Source organism: Rutilus rutilus (genome assembly GCF_951802725.1).
Source record: "Rutilus rutilus genome assembly, chromosome: 18".
Taxonomy (NCBI): Eukaryota; Metazoa; Chordata; class Actinopteri; order Cypriniformes; family Leuciscidae; genus Rutilus; species Rutilus rutilus.
This window is the reverse complement of record NC_140231.1, coordinates 7,616,497-7,635,898: the sequence shown is the minus strand read 5'-3', so window position 1 is coordinate 7,635,898 and position 19,402 is coordinate 7,616,497. Positions and strand designations below refer to the sequence as shown.

At 42.3% G+C, this 19,402-nt stretch overlaps 1 protein-coding gene across 1 annotated transcript in view; it reads right to left on the bottom strand.

Moving 5' to 3' along the window:
* The window catches only part of gabra3 (gamma-aminobutyric acid type A receptor subunit alpha3), a 424,636-nt gene that overhangs the window by 302,844 nt on the left and 102,390 nt on the right, over nucleotides 1-19,402 (bottom strand). The gene's annotated exons all lie outside the window — the stretch shown is intronic.

The window sequence follows — 19,402 nt, the reverse complement described above, 5'->3', positions numbered from 1 at the left end:
ACTCGGCATTCCAGTCTAGTCACATTACGATTATGTTTACCACTTATACAATATGTTGCTTTAAAGCAAACAGCTTTACAACATTAAATATGAAAAACAGTTTCAGTTAGAACTTTATTTTCTACTTTAAAGCTGCTCTCCTGTGTGTTCCTTTTTTTTACACTTTACACGTGGACGTCTGACTCTGGACTGAACAGAAGAAATTAACCTGAGAAGATTTCTATGTCAAATAAGTCGGAACCCCAGAGCATACCTACCCATTACGTAATCGCCATGGACCAATGGTAGTTTGAAGGTGTTTACCAGCCGGAGCAAATTTTTATCTTTTGGTTTCAAACTTCCGAAACAAACTTAAAACAAACTTGATTTTGAAATGACTCCACACAAGATCATTCTTCGATTTCGCACATTCTTCGAAGTATATCGGAGGATTAAGGATGCATTACAAACAAAGATATGAGTCAAAATCGGCTAAGGGGTAATTAAATGTAACAAATCATGTAAAGATGTGTAGCAAATTAGCTCTAAAGAAATATTAATAATCAATAATAACTTGTTATAACTGATTATGAATATTTGGATCAATTAATAGAATTAACTTAATGTACTTAATGTAAGTTAATGTACTTAACTTAACTTGCTGTAAATTAATACTACTATCAATTAACTTGTTTGTCCTGTGAACATTCAGTGTTAATTGTTTATTAATTCTAAGAAATGTACATTTCCGGGGTATGGGAAATGTCTTTCTTACTTTACAGTACAACTAAGAGCAAGTAGTCAAAATCTATGATTAGAGACTCCAGTATATGAGCTTGAGACACAGACAACTTTACGTGTGACATTAACAAGACTTTATTAACCAGACTAAGCATTTAAACCACTCAAACATGCACATACATACATAGTTTACCAAGGGAAAGAGAGCTGAAGCAGAATACAGGAAAGCAAGAAGTTATAGCATTGTTTGAAATTCAGCAGATCAACAGCCTTGAGCAAACCATCAGTTTAGTTCTGACACGCCCTTCTTAAAAAGGGGTAAGGATACTTAATCAAATAATGAGACTAAGGGCCCTATTTTAATGATTTGAAACGCAAGTATCAAGCGCGAAACGCAAGTAACTTTGTGGGCGGGTCTTGGGCGCTGTTGCTATTATACCGGCGGGATTAATTACTCTTGCGCCTGACGCAAATCTAAAATGGGTGTGGTTTGGGCGTAACGTGAAATAAACCAATCAGAGCGACATCTCACATTCCCTTTAAGAGCTTGTTCCATGGCGGATTGCTATTATAACGGTGGATTTGCCAGGCGCACGCCAGGAGCGGTTCACAGCCGAGGAGACCGACATTCTCGCCAGGGCCGTAAAGACAGAGAAGTGACATTGTATGGGGATGGGAGAAACCCACCCAAATTAGCTTCGGTTAAACAGGCGTATAAAACCTTGGGTAAATGTGTAAGCTAGATTTATGCCTATTTTTTCACATCTTCATGGACACAACAATGATTTCTCTCGTGTGTTAATATTTTTCCTTGTAATAATGTATGGTTTTCTAAAAATTAGAACTGCTGCGTCTGTGTGTAGATGAGATAAGCAAAATGCATGCGCGTTGTGCACACGTTACTGTTACAGTTCTGTGTTCCTGAGTTCTGTTTTTGTTTCAGTTTCGGTGTTCCGTTTCCCCCTGTCTTCTGTGTATTTTGGTCTAGTCCTGTTTTCCCCGGTCTGTGTAATTGATTCCTCGTTAGTCTCGTCAGCTGTGTCTTGTTTCCCTGATCTGTTCTCCTGTGTATTTAAGCCCTGTGTGTTTCAGTCTTCAGTGTCGGTTCTCGTTTATATTACGTTAATGGATAGTGTGTGTTCTGCCCGTTGTTCCTGTGTTTTGAGATCTTTTGAATTAAACTCCTTGTATTGAAGAGCTCTGTCGTCTTCACCTTCCTCCTGCACTACACTACCGTAACAGAAGAACCGACCCAAAACAGATCGACTAACATGGACCTAGCAGCGGGATGGAAGATTTTACGGCCACGCCTAATCCTGGTACCCAGGGTGGCCGCCTTAACATCGCCGGTGAGTTACCAGCCAAGGAGGCGGCCACACCTAGTTCTTATCCCCAGGGTGGCCGCCTTCCCACCACCTGAGATTCTCCACGCCTGCCCGCCAGAGCCAGAGCCCGTCGCCTGCCCGCCAGAGCCAGAGCCCGTCGCCTGCCCGCCAGAGCCAGAGCCCGTCGCCTGCCCGCCAGAGCCAGAGCCCGTCGCCTGCCCGCCAGAGCCAGAGCCCGTCGCCTGCCCGCCAGAGCCAGAGCCCGTCGCCTGCCTGCTAGAGCCAGAGCCTGTTGCCTGCCCGCTAGTGTCTGTGAACGTCGAGACAGAGCCTTCATCTCCGCTGGTCCCGTCCAGCATAGTGCTTCCATCTCCGCTGGTCCCGTCCAGCATAGTGACTTCCTCTCCGCTGGTCCCGTCCAGCATAGTGCATTCATCTCCGCTGGTCCCGTCCAGCATAGTGACTTCCTCTCCGCTGGTCCCGTCCAGCATAGTGCATTCTTCTCCGCTGGTCCCGTCCAGCATAGTGCTTCCATCTCCGCTGGTCCCGTCCAGCATAGTGACTTCCTCTCCGCTGGTCCCGTCCAGCATAGTGCATTCATCTCCGCTGGTCCCGTCCAGCATAGTGACTTCCTCTCCGCTGGTCCCGTCCAGCATAGTGCATTCTTCTCCGCTGGTCCCGTCCAGCACAGTGCCTTCATCTCCGCTGGTCCCGTCCAGCATAGGGCATTCTTCTCCGCTGGTCCCGTCCAGCACAGTGTCTTCATCTCCGCTGGTCCCGTCCAGCACAAAGCCTTCTCCGTTGGTCCCGTCCAGCACAGTGTCTTCATCTCCGCTGGTCCCGTCCAGCACAAAGCCTTCTCCGTTGGTCCCGTCCAGCACAGATCCTTCACCGCTGGTCCCGTCCAGCATAGAGACTTCTTCACCGCTGGTCCCGTCCAGCACAAAGCCTTCTCCGTTGGTCCCGTCCAGCACAGATCCTTCACCGCTGGTCCCGTCCAGCATAGAGACTTCTTCACCGCTGGTCCCGTCCAGCACAAAGCCTTCACCGCTGGTCCCGTCCAGCACAGATCCTTCACCGCTGGTCCCGTCCAGCATAGAGCCCTCTTCGCCGCTGTTACTGCACAGCTCCGAGCCCTCTTCGCCGCTGTTACTGCACAGCTCCGAGCCCTCTTCGCCGCTGTTCCTGCACAGCTCCGAGCCCTCTTCGCCGCTGTTACTGCGCAGCTCCGAGCCCTCTTCGCCGCTGTTCCTGCACAGCTCAGAGCCCTCATCGCTGCCCTGCACCGAGCCCTCTTTGACACCCGGGACTTTGCCCAAGTATTTTTTTGGGGGGGGCCATATACCTCTGTCCTGGCATTCTGAAAAAGATTCCCCGCCATGGCCGCCCGAGGGGGTTTCCCCGCCATGGCCGCCCGAAGGGGTTTCCCCGCCGTGGTCACACCCACAGCCTGCTCCGCCGTGGTCACACCCACAGCCTGCTCCGCCGTGGTCACACCCACAGCCTGCTCCGCCATGTCCACGCCCACAGCCTGCTCCACGCCCACAGCCTGCTCCACGCCCACAGCCTGCTCCACGCCCACAGACAGCCTGCTCCACGCCCACAGCCTGCTCCACGCCCACAGCCTGCTCCACGCCCACAGCCTGCTCCACGCCCACAGCCTGCTCCGCCCTGGAGGCTTCCTATTGTGTCTCCCTTGCCTGGTCTCCCCTGTCAGCCTCCAGGGCGCCCACCCTCCCACCCCTTTGGATGTTTATTAGGCGCGAGGACGCGCCTACCGGGAGGGGGGAGTAATGTTACAGTTCTGTGTTCCTGAGTTCTGTTTTTGTTTCAGTTTCGGTGTTCCGTTTCCCCCTGTCTTCTGTGTATTTTGGTCTAGTCCTGTTTTCCCCGGTCTGTGTAATTGATTCCTCGTTAGTCTCGTCAGCTGTGTCTTGTTTCCCTGATCTGTTCTCCTGTGTATTTAAGCCCTGTGTGTTTCAGTCTTCAGTGTCGGTTCTCGTTTATATTACGTTAATGGATAGTGTGTGTTCTGCCCGTTGTTCCTGTGTTTTGAGATCTTTTGAATTAAACTCCTTGTATTGAAGAGCTCTGTCGTCTTCACCTTCCTCCTGCACTACACTACCGTAACAGTTACATTGATTATGGCCAAGCATGCGCCCTTAAAATAGCATATGAATAACATGCACAACTGACTTTAGACTAGGTTTTTCCTGGTCAGTGGCGGAATTGTTTTCTAAACCTGCAAAATTGCACCAGGGAATGTTTGCGCCGGAACACGCCTCCTCTTTGTGCTGAACCGCCCCCGGGAGCGCAAGTTAATTTCCTAATTTACCGACGTGCATCTGTGGAGGGAAAAGTCCGCTGTGCACGGGTGCAAAATAGGAATGATACATGCGTCGGTGTACAAAGCCAATTGCACTGGGTGCAAGATAGGGCCCTAAGTCTGATACTTGCATGTCTCGGCCATTTGAATTAAACTGTCCTGATGCAATTTGTTGAGGCTCCAGTTGATCTTTGCTGATGTTGTCTTGATGAGAGAGAACCAGTGGGAGTCAGAGGATCTTTGGTGAATGGAAAGACAAGGCTGCAGTCTGGCACAAACTTGGGAGTCCTTAGAAAACTTCTAGTTCAGCATCATCTTCACATCAGGATTTCAGAAAGGGATTAAGAGAGTAAGCGAGTAAGAGACTAAGAGACGTGATCTTGTGATCAGTGATTTTTAAAGCATGAAGATGTCACACCCTCTGGAGGGTTGTGAGCCAATAAGAAGTTGTTCCCTTTGGAGGGAATTGCTTTACGACCTTTTGTTCAAGCAGGCCTTTGAACATGTCATTTGATTGGGTGTTTAACAAAATAATCTTTTAATACTAATGTGTCACATAGTTAGCAAAATGTAATGTAAATTACCAAATGGGGGACGAAGATTGGAGTTTATAGAGACTAAACATGCTACACATATGATTTTGGTTAACCATAGTATGCAAGTCTGGAACATTAATCCAAAAAAGTTTAAAAGAGAGAATGGATACATTACAATGGAAATTAGATACATGTTTATACATTTCTCAAGTGGTTATATATAGAATATATAGGATTAAAAGGGTTTATTTCTCCTTCTCAGCAATAATTAAGTGAGAGTCACAACTCTGCAAACTCCTTTTGGGGTTGTAAAAAGTCTTATCGGTCTTAATGTGTCCTGTAACAGGACACTGGGTTCTGTCAGTGTGTTAGCTTCATTTGGGATGTTAGTTTTGGGGGAAGTTTCATAGACCTTTGTTGGGAGAGTGAGTTTGCTGGATTATGCATTAAATATAATGAATAATTTGTTTGTGTCTGATTGGTCCAGATGCTACAAATGTTTTATTGGAAAATTATACAACATTTGACCAAACTTTGATAATAGCCTTAATCGTTTAAACAAAATGTAGTTTGATCACTGTCAAGCTTATATCTATTACATCAGCATATGAGAGTCAAATCGGATGACTACAGGGACTCATCTCAAGATCACTCATTTAGCAATTAATCTATTGCCAAAATTCAGAAAACAAGATCAGTCAAGAATAGAAAATTATTGAAAATTTCAACCGACAGCAAGCCTAAGTTTTTGACGAACGTGACAACATGTGCGAGGGGTGAACTATGTTCGATTTTTGGGTAATTATAAAACGTGCTGAAGATGTTCAAAATGCTTTTTTTGTGTAGTTCATTATAGTTGTTTTACAGAATTTTGTGACTTAAATAAATTACATGTTACTCAGAGACTGACATGTTTGGCTTGTCAAAAATGCTACATTCAGCTGATGCAAATTCATAGACTTTTGAAAATCAAGTTAATTTTTTGTTTGTCTTTTGGCTTCATAAGCCAAGGCGATGGCATCCACTATCCAGTGGGCCATCCTCTGCTTGGAGACAGCCTTTCCCTTCTGCTGGCCTCCGTAACAGACGAAGAGCTGGTCTGAGGCCATGAGGTTTTGCGTTCAGTCCACGTATAGGCGCAGAGCACGAACGGGACAAAGAAAAGCCAGGGCTGGGTCTGCCTCCTCCGAGGGCAGCGCTTGCAGGTTCACCACCTGGTCCCGGAAGGGAGTGGTAGGAACCTTGGGCATGTATCCGGGCCGGGGTCTCAGGATCACATGAGAGTTAGCCGGGCCGAATTCTAGGCACGATTCGTCGACCGAAAATGCATGCAGGTCCCCTACCCTCTTGATGGAGGCCAATGCAACCAGAGCACTGTCTTCCAAGACAGAATTTTTAACTCTGATTGCAAGGGCTCGAAGGGTGGTCTCTGAAGTGCCAAAGGACCAGAGACAAGCCCGAGAGGGTATCGAGAGCGGGTGAGGCAGATTCTAGTCTCCACAAAGTGACCTCAGATGCTACTAACTCCATAGGAAGAGATGGCGGACGAGTTGTGACATGCGGTGGGAGAGTAGATCACACTGGCGGTTGATGTACGCAATGGCCGCAGTGCTGTCTGTACTGACCAGTACATGCTTGCCTAGTAGCGGCATTTTGAAGCGGCCCAGCACAAGGTGTACTGCTAACAACTTGAGGCAGTTGATGTGCCAATGCAGTTGAGGCCCCGTCCACAGATCTGAAGCTGCATGCCCATTGTACGTGTCTCCCCAGCCAGTGGCAGAGGCATCCGTGGTGACCATAACATGCCAGGACACTTGTTCTAGGGGAACACCTGCCTGAAGAAACGAATGGTCTGACCACGGGCTGAGAGTTTGGCGACAGTGCGGGGTGATAGAAACCTGGCACGAGTTGCGCTGCCACGCCCATCTCGGGACTCGACCATGGAGACAGTGTTGAAGCGGCCTCATATGAAGCAATCCAAGCAGCGTCACCGCGGCTGCAGATGCCATATGCCCCAGGAGCATCTGAAATAGTTTCAGTGGAGAACTGAACTGCAGAGAACCGCTGGGCACAGTCTCCAACAGTTTCGCCGAAAGGCCAGCTTGTGAGATGGGAGCATCGAGAAAGTGAACTTTGGCGATGTCTCGCACCTCTGCAAGATTTAGCCAGGGGGTGCTTCTGGACCACTAAGGTGGACATCATCTGGCGGAGGGCCGTAGCTGTGACTTTAACCCTCTGGGGACCAAAAACGCGCCCGCGCGTTTTGCTCGTTTTTTTTTTTTAGCAATGAAAAATAAACACAAAATGCTCTGTTAATTTTGATCTTTAATTTTCGTGTTATACATCAATCGATCCTGTTCAGTTTCTATTTTTTTTCTGTATACTCACAATAAAAATAAAGTGTTTTGCTTTTTGACAAATAAAGAAACTTTAACATGATGCGATTTCTGCCTTCTCTCTGTCAGTAAACTCCCATTTGAAACGCGTTCGAAAATGATCTATAACTCCGCGAAAATTCAGTCAAACAGGCAAACAGACCCACGGGCATAAAGCTTGAGATCGCAGCTTTTAAATGAAGTAATTTATATAAAAAACAAATATTATCAGCTTCTGTAATCTGTATAAAAAGAGAGCGATTCCAGTCGAGCTCATTACGAGCTCATTGACTTTAATTCGTTCACGCCTACTCACGGAGCGCGCTATTCACAAGATAATGTGTTAAGCCATCTATGCAAAACAGGTAAACGCCCCCAAGCAAATGCATTAAACGCTTCAAGTTTCATCATTCAGTCACCTGCGCGTTGGGAAGATGACACGGTACACCGGTGCGGAAGCCCTTCAGCTCGTTCTGGATACTAGCGACGAAGAGTCCAGATTTTCATCAGAAGAGGAGCGCGACTACTCTGATGACGACCGTTTGTATTTTGAAGAGCGAATTGATCCAGCCGTGGATAGAATTTCGGATGAGTAAGTATTTATTCTTACTTGCATTAGTTGACAAGCTATTCAAAACATGAGCTTACATATTATACTGGGTGGACTTGCCATCCAGAGTATTGACATTTGATATCTACCTATATTCAACACGATCTAATGAAAGTGCATATCTATACCATGAATTTAATATCTCGTACCATTTCAACGTCAAAAATGTTTTGTTTTGTTTTTTTGTGTACATATGCTACACCCCTTGGTTAAGAAAATTTTTATTTGTATGTGTAGCCTAGCAGTAAATGATATGTTTAGATCATTATGTATGAAAGATAGAATTTAGAAATTATTTTAGAAAGTAGGCCTAGTAGGTGTTTAGATTATATTTTGACTATATAAATGCTGCCTCATTATCATTAACGATGCATGCTCGCAAATATCAGTTGTAAATGTGTGTAAATGTGCTGAAATGTGTAAATATACCCAGTTAATGAAGTGCACAAATGTGTTAGGCTAATGTTTGCGGTGTGCCTCTCCGGTAATGGCCCATTGACACGCATATAGGCTTATTGCACGCGTCTAAAATTATTTACATCAGTTATTCATTATAGACTAATGCTACTATAGTTATATTTATGTAATAATATTCTTCAACTTTTTTAAAAGGAATGTAGCTTCATCACTACCTCCGCCTGCAACTCGGAGTGCGCTTAGCAACACAGTCAGAAATCAGAAAGAGTAAGTAGCCTACATATTTACCAACTGCCTTTACTTTTGTTTATTTTCCTCACATTTGATTTGCTTAGAGCCCGCATCAACGGGGCATAAGCATTTACTGTGAGATACCTGCCTTTACTTTTGTTTTTACAAAATTACAATAAAACAGATTGAAAAACAAAACATTTGAATCTCCTCATTCTTTGTTAAGGCTGCCTCACTTGATGGCCCATTAGCACTTGGGGGAGCGTCTATGTCACACCCCTGGTCTGAATCTCATTAATATTGATGACCCATTACCACTCCCACGCATAAACCTCTTCTGACAAAAAAACTGTTTTACAATGTTTAAATCAATGTAGTGTTTTATGTGAAAAATTAGGCAGGATGATTTTCACATAATTTTGAAGCTAGAATTCAAAGGGACAACATCCATTAGTCAAAAGTCTTGTGGACACATATTTAATATGTGTTTTGTGTTCTTAAATCAGCAACTTTCATTTTAATTTTTTCCAATAACCACGCATAAACATTATTCTCTTAAAAATACAAACATCTACATACACGTTGCTCGCATATTATGGTAGCCCTGTTTGTGCTATATAGAGTGAATTTACACCTTTGCCATTAACATGTTTATAAATAACTGAAAAAAGCACAAATGTCAGAGCATGTCAGAACATCTCAACGACCCCAAAAACAGCTTGGTCCCCAGAGGGTTAAACATGGTCAGTCACCACACACAGCTCAACCCCGACTCAGAACTACCCTCATGCATTATGACTGTGTGGCCTTCCACAGTTTTTTTTTTTTTTTTTTGCAGGGTGGCCGTCACATGCAGGGAAGAGGCTGCCCCACCAATGAGGGTAGTGAGAGAGGAAAAACTTTTTCTGCTGCTTTTGCCATGTTTGGCTTGCCATATTGGCGCCAAAATGCTTCCATACTGCAAAAAGTTCTTCACACACATCCATGAAGGCACGGGGCGGGGCAAGGCGATTATGCGTCACACTGCACCCCCAGTGTAACCCGGGCAAGCATGGCTGTCAAGCCTGAATCTGATTCAGCATGAGCACGCACACCATATAGTGGGTGCTCAGCATCATCTTCATTTCCAGAGCGTAACAGCCCTCTCTCTGATTCAGCGATCGACATCTAATCCTCCCCTGGAGCCCCGAATGAAAAGCTAGGTCCATAATGAGAATGACCAGCAATCCCATCTAGAAGCTGCCAGGCATGCAAGACAGTGAATGTGGCTGTCATCTCAACGGCACACGGCATGCTGATCGCTTAAGCCTAAATGAGAAAGGCAAGACAAATAACATGCTGATGTGGTCTTGTTCTCATAAGAGAATATAACCACCCACAAACACAGTCTCAACATGTTTGTGATGCGATAGAGGAGTGAGGGGCCCACAAGGATTGGTTACCGAGCGGGGAAGACCTCACCAATCACTTTAGTTCAGTGCAATTTCATCAGTGACTGAGTTCTGCACAGTCCTAACCCTATATATATATACAGTGGGGAGAACAAGTATTTAATACACTGCCGATTTTGCAGGTTTTCCTACTTACAAAGCATGTAGAGGTCTGTAAGTTTTTATCATAGGTACACTTCAACTGTGAGAGACGGAATCTAAAACAAAAATCCAGAAAATCACGTTGTATGATTTTTAAATAATTAATTCGCATTTTATTGCATGACATAAGTATTTGATCACCTACCAACCAGTAAGAATTCTGGCTCTCACAGACCTGTTAGTTTTTCTTTAAGAAGCCCTCCTGTTCTCCACTCATTACCTGTATTAACTGCACCTGTTTGAACTCATTACCTGTATAAAAGACATCTGTCCACACACTCAATCAAACAGACTCCAACCTCTCCACAATGGCCAAGACCAGAGAGCTGTTAAGGACATCAGGGATAACATTGTAGACCTGCACAAGGCTGGGATGGGCTACAGGACAATAGGCAAGCAGCTTGGTGAGAAGGCAACAACTGTTGGCGCAATTATTAGAAAATGGAATAGGTTCAAGATGACGGTCAATCTCCCTCGGTCTGGGGCACCATGCAAGATCTCACCTCGTGGGGCATCAATGATCATGAGGAAGGTGAGGGATCAGCCCAGAAGTACACGGCAGGACCTGGTCAATGACCTGAAGAGAGCTGGGACCACAGTCTCAAAGAAAACCATTAGTAACACACTACGCCCTCATGGATTAAAATCCTGCAGCGCACGCAAGGTCCCCCTGCTCAAGCCAGTGCATGTCCAGGCCCATCTGAAGTTTGCCAATGACCATCTGGATGATCCAGAGGAGGAATGGGAGAAGGTCATGTGGTCTGATGAGACAAAAATAGAGCTTTTTGGTCTAAACTCTACTCGCCGTGTTTGGAGGAAGAAGAAGGATGAGTACAACCTAGTGGTCGACCGATATATCGGCCGATATTTGGCACTTTTTTAAATATCGGCATCGGCCGATAAGTTTTTCTGATTGGCCGTTGTGTTGGAAGCGGTACTTTTATTTTGACGGCGCTCCGGACTTTTATTTTGACGGGCGACACTGAGAACACCAGCGCCAGAAGAGAACGGCAATGGCAGCTCCTCAGATCACACAACGCTCACTCACATTCTCCGTCTTCATTAATTTATGATCTCTGTCAGTCATATGACTCATATCTAATACTTTGTTTGACAGAACTGGTAAACAAAGAAAGTAAATGGTATGCGAGGTAAGTAAAGTAAAGCGTTTGCTTTTATATTATTTGTAACAGAAAAGGCAAACAATCAGGCTAAAATACTTTCTCATTTGCCGTCAACATTCAGCAAATGCGCATCTACATCATTTAAACAAATCTCTGATTATCTAATAAACATTTAATTTCACAAACCTTGCAGATTGAATCGAATCCAGCTGTGATATCTTGTGAAGTGTGCATTACTGTCTGCAAGTGACGGTCGGTCCGTGCGAAGTGAGTGAATGCGAACAGAAGATCAGCTTCACAGGAGACGCGATCGAAAAACTTTAAATCCTTCATTTTAAAATATGCTGATATATAACCAGTTGCCAACTGTGTCATATTCATATCTGTGATAGGCTATATCCAGTTGCCAACTGTGTCATATTCATATCGCTTTCACTGTGCTGTATGTGAAATTAGCGTTACCTTGTCTTTATTTGAAAAAATATGATTACCAGCACGAAATTACCAGATTACTGAGTGCCCTGTTACAGTGTTTACATTCTTTTTATTCACATATTCATATATTTCTAAACAATTACTTTGTGAAAAATACTGTAATAGGATTGCAGAAGTTGCCATCTAAAGTATAAAATCATGTTTATTTTAAAGATTTGTTTTCTAATTTATTTCTAATTTATTCAATATTGATTAAAATAAATACATATAAAAATATCTGCTTTATATCGGCCATCGGCCACCCTGCTCTCTAAGATATCGGCATCGGCCATCAAAAAACCAATATCGGTCGACCACTAGTACAACCCCAAGAACACCATCCCAACCGTAAAGCATGGAGGTGGAAACATCATTCTTTGGGGATGCTTTTCTGCAAAGGGGACAGGACGACTGCACCGTATTGAGGGGAGGATGGATGGGGCCATGTATCGCGAGATCTTGGCCAACAACCTCCTTCCCTCAGTAAGAGCATTGAAGATGGGTTGTGGCTGGGTCTTCCAGCATGACAACGACCCGAAACACACAGCCAGGGCAACTAAGGAGTGGCTCCGTAAGAAGCATCTCAAGGTCCTGGTGTGGCCTAGCCAGTCTCCAGACCTGAACCCAATAGACAATATTTGGAGGGACCGGAAAGTCTGTATTGCCCAGTGCAAAGTGTGTGCAAAACAGCCCCGAAACCAGAAGGATCTGGAGATGGTCTGTATGGAGGAGTGGGCCAAAATCCCTGCTGCAGTGTGTGCAAACCTGGTCAAGAACTACAGGAAACGTATGATCTCTGTAATTGCAAACAAAGGTTTCTGTACCAAATATTAAGTTCTGCTTTTCTGATGTATCATATACTTATGTCATGCAATAAAATGCACATTAATTACTTAAAAATCATACAATGTGATTTTCTGGATTTTTTTTACAGACTTCTACATGCTTTGTAAGTGGGAAAACCTGCAAAATCGGCAGTGTATCAAATACTTGTTCTCCCCACTGTATATATATATGGGGTTATATATAAATGCAGCTCATGACCCCTTTAAGTAAGGATAATGCCGTGTTTTATTTTTACGATTACTTTATTCAGTTTCTGTTTTTTTACTTGAATACAACTGCTGTGTAGACCTAACTGAACACATACTCAGCAACTCAACGCTTACATTAGACTGTGGACAGTTTCATAGCATTAGGGCATGCAGACCAAGTCAGTAGGAAAATTAGTTGAAGTGAGAAAAAGGAAAGAGAAACAGAAAGACAGGCAGAGAAGTGATATAACTTATGTAAGTCCAAGTGGATTAGTGAAACCTGTCACACAATTGAATATGGCTTTGCAGAAATCCCTGCTCTGGGATTTGGCAGCATTATTTCCCAAAAGTTGCAAATGGGGTCTAGAATATGCAGCCAAGCGCTGTTTCTTTAATTACCTGAAATATGCAGAATAATTATGTCCTGCTGGGGCTGTGATTCCCTGATGAACAATGCAATGGCACGATGGAGGGCATGATAGACAGAAAGCTGATGAGATGAGTACTGTCCTCAATCAAGGGCTGCGCTGGAAGCGACCTTACACCAATTACATGCTGACCTTTAAAGGCCTTAAAATAGCATGTAAACTGTCTAAAATGCATGTACTGCATGTGACAATGTTCCATTAGATTTTGCTTTGTCCTCTTGTGGCAGTCAAAAAAAAGTTGTTTTAGATTTTCTTATGTTGTAGTCATTTATGCACAACATTGGTAAGTCATTTGTGGGAAGAATGACACGGAGAGAGAACACTGAGATAAATTATCCAATATTTTCAGCTGAAATGTATTTGTACATTTATCATTATATATCATTACTGTATGAAAAATATGTTTGTGTTATGAAAAAAACAAAACAATTTAAAGTTCAAATGAATGTCTAGTATGCTGGAGTTTGGTCAAATTAGAAAATCTAAACAGAATTATAATAATACTAACAAGCTGCTCCAGGAAATGTTATGTAACATAACTATAATTGTAACAAAAATAATAATAAAATAATAATAATAATAATAATAATAATAATAATATATATATATATATATATATATATATATATATATATATATATACATATATATATGAATCAGTTTTTTTTTAAACATGCATTCAAATAATATTTTAATACATTTAAAAATTATATTCTTAATATTTTTATTTTTGTTTTTATGTTTGAGCTTATATATCTCCATATTAATAACAGTCTGAGTAATTCTGAGTCTTGAAATGTAAACTCCCAAGTTTTGGCTTTCTAAATATATGTAGGTATTGTGTCTATTCAGAATGACTTCCTTTTTATTTTTGGTATGTCATTTATGCCCCACTTGCCAAAATGGGGGTGGGGGCACTTAAGGCGTTAAACGACAGAGTGCCCACATAGCTACAATATACTTTGCAACCTGCAAGTTGATGAAAACGTAATGCTGAACATTAATGGTCTGCCTCGATGTGACCATTAATGAATGACAAAACACAAGTCTCTTACATTCGCTGGTGGAAATAACCTCGAAACATTTTGGGAAAATGTTAATAATATAATGACACACACAAGTGTTACGGAATATCAGACTCAGATTGTTAGTGGAAATAAGGAATAAAGATTTGTTGCATAAGATGAGCAGATTGTAATAGCCGGTAAGCAATTCAGAATTATAGCAGTTTGTAGTGATAGATAAATGCAAAGCAGGTAAATAGTCCTTTCTCTAAACGAGGCCAGACAGTAAGGGTAGGCGAGGTGTGTGCTTATATGTGTGTCTTAATGAGGTGATGATCAGGATGATGGAGTGTACAGTAGCAGTGAAGGAAAACCGGTGCACTTTTTTTCCTGCATAGTAACGGTTCTACACTAACCTGCATTTGTCGCTGCTTTTTAAAAACAAACACAACGCCGGGCATGTATTACCTACAAATCATTTTCATAATACTTTTAAAGGTTGGTGACATATCCTCCAACGAACGTTCGCAAACAGCATCGCAAACTTGTGTGGTTGGAACGACAGCTCTCGAGCTGTGGTTAGAAGCATAGTTTCTAGTTTACATGAGATGTAGACTGAATAAATCCTTATCTTTAGCAAAATATGCAAGCTGACATTCAGTACAACCCGTGTTATTTATTTAGAATATATACACATGTAATTTACGTCTTTTAGTTTGTCAAGAGATTTAAAGCACCGTTTTTGAAGACTGCGCATGTGCGAACATGCTCTACTATGTAAGAACGAGCCAAATATTGAGTCTGGTAATAAAGCAAAATAACTGAGACAAATTAGAAATGGTCTTCAGATGCCATGTCTGTAGCTTATATGACAAAATCTAGCGTTAATTCGATCTCAAACAGATTAATTAAAATAAGTTATTAGTCCACCACGTGCGAGACGTCATAAACCAACGTGATTGAACGATACTTTGCGACATACGGTTTCGGGAAACAGTCGTGAACTAGCTAGTTGATTTCTCCAACGATGCATCGTACTATGGTAGTTAAGCAGCGAGCTATATAGTTGTACGGGAAACGCACCCCTGATTGTTTGTTTATAATCTCTGGACTGAGGAGGTTAAAGAGGCTGGAATTAATCATTTTCGTCGATGCAATTCTAAAAAATAGTCACAAGAGCCCATTATAGAGATCATCATGCTGAAACATGAGCAAGATCCTTTTTAGTGTTGCAGCAAATAACAGAAGCTACTAGTGTTGTTATGGTACTGGAATTTCTAACTTCGATACGATACTTTGAATTGTATCATATTCAATACCACGAGGGATTGTTTTGTTTTTTTTCTTCAAAATGAAAGACAAGTAAACAGTAATAAAATAAGAACAAATAAACAAATTACTAACAATAGCACAAATAAATACAATATAATAAAGATACAAATTAAATAGACTGCTTTATTATTTTCAGGTAGGTCTTACAGTAGTATTCAGGTAAGAAACTAAATAAAGAAACACATTAATCAAATTTAAAATAACATTGGATAATTTAATTAAAAAATTAAATACAGATTAATCAGTCAAGAGCATTAAGTGATTTTCTCTTTGTCTTTTGTTGTCTTATTAACATTAACAACATAGAGAGTGGCACGTTAATTAGGCAGCTGTCCCTTTAAGACCTGACACTCGCATGGATCCAAAATACTGTTACACATTCTTCCTGAACTGTTTATGACTGTGTTTTCACTGTTAATACTCACTAAGATGGACTTTGTGACATAATTTTTTTAGTGTATTTGACCATTAATAAGCCACGAAAAAGAGCTAATTTTGGCACTTGTATATCAGAGGTGGCTTTGTTATGTGTGTGTGGTTCGGATGTGAGCACGAAATCTGTGGGAATGAGTAGAATTATGCGCAATCCCACGCTGAAATTCAGACCCGGTCACACCAACACTATTTAACCGGAGTGAATGAGACGGCTGGATGAGAGGAGGCGGGTGTGTGTCAACTCATTGTCGGAGAGGAGAGCAAGAAAGCACAGCTGGTATCAGTCTATCGATACTGCAAAAAGGAATATTGGAATCGTTTCAGATATTTCAGTATTGATACATATTAAAATATCAATATTTTTTACAACACTAGAAGCTACAATAAACAATTCTTTCATAGTGCCAGAGTGTTTGTGAGCTGTTTTTCTCCATCAGAGCATATTTTGCACTGAATCATCTCAAGAGGCTGTCTACTCTATTGTGGAGCTGGAGCAGCACAAAGAGGTAAACATGGCGGAACGACTGCCTTCAGCCCACAGCAACAGCAGAGCAGTCTCCATCCAATGTTAATTCATTTTCTTTGGGTTTAGTTTATGTTAGTTTGCACCGAAATTCAGAGAATCGTATCTGTCGGATTTACAACACATCCCGAAATGCATGAAAGTGAGTGTCCGGTGATGTGGGAGAAGAATAGAGTAAATTTTATAGTTACCTAATACCTACACAACGTGTACCTGATATGAATAAAACACGTCGTCAATTTATATAGTCTGTGTGGTGCACTGAACGTTCTAATCACACCAGTGTGATCATATGCCAGGCTGGACTGATTCAAAGGGTTAATGACACTCCGGAGCACTGTTTGTATACGAAAACTGTTTCCCTGCATATTCTGTCTCATGTAATTTTCACTGCTGCTTCTTTGTATATCAGCTCATTGATATTAATAAGCAGTGGATGATGCAGCCTCTTTCTTTTGTCAGAAAAATGGCAGCTGTATTTAACAACTCACGTTATAAATGAAAGAACAATAGACACTGTCTATGACCGTTCTTTCTGTTGTCTGTGTGTAGAGAAGATAAAATGTACAGGCTTCCAGGAGAAACCAATCAGGTAGAACAATAACAGCTAATGCCGATTGATTGACTGAGGTGACAGAGTGAACATTGTGGCTTTTCATGGTGTGATGTGTCCACATTGCATTTTTATGTATTGAGTTGAAGCTAATGAATGTCTGGTGCTTGCCAAAGAACCTCATCCAGTGAACAGGGCCATTAAGTGAACTCAAACCAGAGGTTTATTAGAGGGATTCATGAGGCTGCAGTTCAGGTCCTCCTTCACGTTTGTTTCCCAGCCTCTTCAGTGGGTTTATGTAACCTTGTGAAGGCGAAGCTTTAAAGGTAATTTACAGCCCATTAAAACAAGCAGAGGAGGATAAGAGTGAGTGCATGGTAGGGCAAACGTGAAATACTGTATGGAGTGATTGCCAGAGGGAGAAAAAGTCAGGTGAAGAAATATGATACAAGCTACCAGGTTTCTTTGCCCACGCATCTTTACAATACAGTCCTTAAGAAAACCTTTGAGAAGTATCTTTTCAAATGCTTTCCAGGGCTCTAGCATTCATTGTTTACCTCAAACAAGCACTTTCAACTAGAAGTTTCCCTTGGAGCTGTGGCCTAGTGGTTAGTGAAACACGTGTGGTCGACACAAGATTAAGTCTCGCTCATCATTTTCTAGTCGCTTCTCTACTCTCAATATGAATTGTAAAATGCAAATACAAAAGAGCCCACCCTCGTGTCTCTAAGAGATTTTTCTCCAAGATATGATCTTTGGTTAAATTTCAAATTTTTTTGTTTTATTGTCCACCAAGCAATAGAGTAAATGCGTCCAAGATTTAATAATAATAATAATAATCATAATAATAATAATTATTATTATTTGGGGGGGTCCACGTTTGGGTCCACAAATACTGCCAAAAAAATGGCAACAGATTTGCTTGATTTGAGTTGACAAGGTCAGTCAGATTGGACAGGAAACATGTATCATCTGTGCGCAGCCAAACATAAAACATGTGTGTTCCCATCTGGTGTTATGTGAGGTGTATGAGTGGATTGGAATTTCTCTCTCTTAGATGCCAGGCTGGAGGATCATGAGCCCTGGCAGCAGCTGCTTCATCCTTCTTCATTACCACCACATCATCCCTAAAAAAAAAAAAAAAAACTTTTCCTCATAACACCCTTCCTCCACCCCCATCCCTACACATTCTCTGTATTGGTATCCTTGAAGCTCTCTTTCTCTGTCTCTCCCCCTCTCAATCTCATGTCTCCTTTTTTTTAATCACCTCCCTTATTCCTCTCTCTTCACCATATTCCTCTTTCTTAGAAAGTATGTGGCAAAGAAAAATATTCAGGAGGCCAAGACTGTAGCAAATGTGATTAATTTCACATTCATATAGCCGCCCCTATTTCGTATAGAAACAGTACACATAATATTTCAGTAGAATGAAGTGCAGCAAAGACACAGGGCCCTATTTTAACGATCTGAAACGCAAGTGTCAAAGCGCAAAGCGCAAGTAACTTTGTGGGCGGGTCTTGGCGCTGTTGCTATTTTCCCGGCGGGATAATGACTCTTGCGCCTGGCGCAAATCTAAAAGGGGTTGGTCTGAAGTAGCTTCATTATTCATAGGTGTGGTTTGGGCGTAACGTGAAATAAACCAATCAGAGCGACATCTCACATTCCCTTTAAGAGCAGGCGCGCTTGTTCTAAAGCGGATTCCTATTATAACGGCGGATTTGCCAGGCGCACGACAGGAGCGGTTCACAGCCGAGGAGACCGACGTTCCCGTCAGGGACGTTGGGGATGGAGAAACACACCCAAATTAATTTCGGTTAAACAGGCGTATGATAATTTGGGTAAATGTGTAAGCTAGATGTATGCTTTTATAATAAACTGTCTATCTATCTATCTATCTATCTATCTATCTATCTATCTATCTATCTATCGTAATAATGTATGATTTGCAAAAATGATAACTGCTGCTTCTGTGTAGATGAGAGAATCGAAGTGTATGTGCGTTGTGCACACGCTACATTGATTAAGGCCAAGCATGTGCCCTTAAAATAGCATATGAATAACATGCGCAACGCGCCACTGACTTTAAACAGTTTTTTTTTTTCGGCCAGTGGCGCAATTGTTTTCTAAACCTGTAAAATAGCATGAGGGAACGTTTGCGCCGGAACACGCCTCCTCTTTGCGCTGAACCGCCCCGGGGAGCGCAAGTGTATTTCTTAGTTAACCGACGTGCTTCTGTGGAGGGAAAAGTCCGCTTTGCGCGGGTGCAAAATAGGAATGATACATGCGTCCGTGTACAAAGTCAATTGCGCTGGGTGCAAGATAGGGCCCTAAGTGTTGAAATTAACTCCTGAATATTGTATAAT